This window comes from Babylonia areolata, chromosome 17 (genome assembly GCF_041734735.1).
Source record: "Babylonia areolata isolate BAREFJ2019XMU chromosome 17, ASM4173473v1, whole genome shotgun sequence".
In the NCBI taxonomy this organism is placed as follows: domain Eukaryota; kingdom Metazoa; phylum Mollusca; class Gastropoda; order Neogastropoda; family Buccinidae; genus Babylonia; species Babylonia areolata.
This window is the reverse complement of record NC_134892.1, coordinates 8,364,454-8,366,953: the sequence shown is the minus strand read 5'-3', so window position 1 is coordinate 8,366,953 and position 2,500 is coordinate 8,364,454. Positions and strand designations below refer to the sequence as shown.

Here is a 2,500-nt window from a genome sequence, read left to right as displayed (position 1 = left end):
TAATCCTTCTGAAATCGTCATCATTATCAATTACTAATTACACAAAGTTAAATATCCTTCCGCTGAAGTCGAAATTTACATACAACAAGGCTCTTTTTGACTCACTTGTGTAAACAAAGTGAGTCTGTTTTTACCAGGTGTTCGGTTGTCTGTGTGTGTGTGTGTGTGTGTGTGTGTGTGTGTGTGTGTGTCCGTGGTAAACTTTAACATTGACATTTTCTCTGCAAATACTTTGTCAGTTGACACCAAATTTGGCATAAAAATAGGAAAAATTCAGTTCTTTCCAGTCATTTTGTTTAAAACAATATTGCACCTCTGGGATGGGCACAACAAATTTTTTTTTTAAAAGAAGCCTAATTATACGCAAACTGCATTTACTGTTATATTTATATTTTTTGTATCTCTAAACTTGGCACTTTGACCTCTTATTCTGACACAACAACAAGAGGAGTCATTATTATCATTTTTTGTTCAAACAGGAACTTCTTTTGCTAAGCATGGAATTTTTATTTATTTTGCAAACGTTTTGGTGCAGATAGTAAAAAAGGGAAATTACTCTGTAATTAATGCTAGGGGACTTAATTTATCACAAGTGAGTCTTGAAAGCTTTGCCTCTCTTGTTATGTTTAGAATAATGATTGATACTGTTCCTCCTTCTTTAAGAAGCAGATTTTTAACCAACACGCGCGCGCGCGCGCGCGCGCGTGTGTGTGTGTGTGTGTGTGTGTGTGTGTGTGTGTGTGTGTGTGTGTGTGTGTGTGTTCGGCATTGTAATGGTTCAGAAGCCCTTCCACAATGAAACATTTCTGAGTTCTGAGTTCTGCTCTCTCTCTCTCTCTCTCTCTCTCTCTCTCTCTCTCTCTCTTTAACATGAATCATGGAGAGAGAAAAAAAAAAAGCATGGTTGTAAGTGATAGGAAATAGCTTAGCATTGTGACACAGACTGATGTAGTTGCCTTGTATCAGATACCTGATACACAGACATGTACACATTCACTAACACAAACGCATACAGTCAGTGTGTGTGTGTGTGTGTGTGTGTGTGTGTGTGTCAGTGTGTGTGTGTGTGTGTGTGTGTGTGTTAGTGTGTGTGTGTGTCAGTGTGTGTGTGTGTGTGCCCGCCGGCGTGCATGCGTTGTCAGTTCAATTTCATGTAACGTCTATCCGGCACACTGAGTGATGTTAGACTCATGCATGCATGCGTGTGTGCATGTGCGTGTGTGTATGTGCGTGTGTGTATGTGCGTGTGTGTATGAGCGTGTGTGTATGGGCATGTGTGTGTGTGTGTGGGCGTGTGTGTATGGGCGTGTGTGTATGTGCGTGTGTGTGTGTGTATGCGCGTGTGTGTATGGGCGTGTGTGTATGTGCGTGTGTGTATGGGCATGTGTGTGTGTATGCACGTGTGTGTATGGGCGTGTGTGTATGGGCATGTGTGTGTGTGTATGCGCGTGTGTGTATGTGCGTGTGTGTATGGGCATATGTGTGTGTGTATGCGCGTGTGTGTATGGGCGTGTGTGTATGTGCGTGTGTGTATGGGTGTGTGTGTGTATGCGCGTGTGTGTATGGACGTGTGTGTGTGTGCGTATGTATATGCGTGCGCGCGCGCGTGTGTGGTTCTGCATTAAAACAGAAAAGCAGCACACAATATGCCTATACCGTTAGACATGACAGTCAACAAAAGCAGGTATTCCGGCAATACTGAAATTCTGGCACAATGATGGAAGATATGAATAATTATCATTATCATAATTATGTCGTAGGCTCGGTTGGTTAGTGGTAGTCAGTAGCAGTTGTTGTGTGTATGTGAAGTATACATACAGTTTTAAGCTCAACAAAAGCATTCCGGCAATAGATTCTGGCACAATGGTGGAAAAAATATAACTAATTATCATTATCATAATTATGTCGTAGGCTCGTAAGTTGTCAGAAGTACAGTCCTACCTGAAGTACGTAATATATGTAGAGTTTATAAGCTGTTAGTTGAACGGCCAGTCAGTGGCCATGCAGTGTGAACGAGAGAACACGGCCACACACAATCAAAAGCTTTCAACCGTGCCAAAGCTAAAAAACACCGGTGGGAGCAGCCGAGCAATCGATAACGCTTCTATAATCTCGCCATCGCACGGCGCACCGCCTGCTTGCACTTTCTAAGCCCTAGTCCTATTGTAGCCTAACCTAGCCTTAGCGTATTGGGGGCCACGCATACTGACACACAACAGAATGAAGACAGTTAAGCAAACTTAGTAAATTTAGAAACTGTACTGTCGCGGAATTTTCAACAACAAAAAACGTTTCAGTCTGCCGTTGCAGCGACTGACAACCTGCCAACCATCTTACCTGTCGGCTGTGTCCAGGATGCGCTGCACTGCAGCAGATGCGAAGACAGCAGACGAACACACACACACACCTTCTCTCCACTGACTTGACTGACACAACAACCGCCTGAAACCTGTGACTCACTCGTACACGTTAAACACTCCTCGATCGGCCCGCTTGTACT

General features: G+C 43.4%; 1 protein-coding gene across 1 annotated transcript in view; it reads right to left on the bottom strand.

Moving 5' to 3' along the window:
* The window catches only part of LOC143291477 (BTB/POZ domain-containing protein KCTD4-like), a 22,014-nt gene that overhangs the window by 19,377 nt on the left and 137 nt on the right, over nt 1-2,500 (bottom strand). Inside the window, exon 1 of the mRNA XM_076601356.1 lies at nt 2,338-2,500. This exon is cut by the window's right edge and continues 137 nt beyond it. The gene's annotated coding sequence lies outside the window, so the exon portion shown is untranslated. The remainder of the gene's footprint in view (nt 1-2,337) is intronic.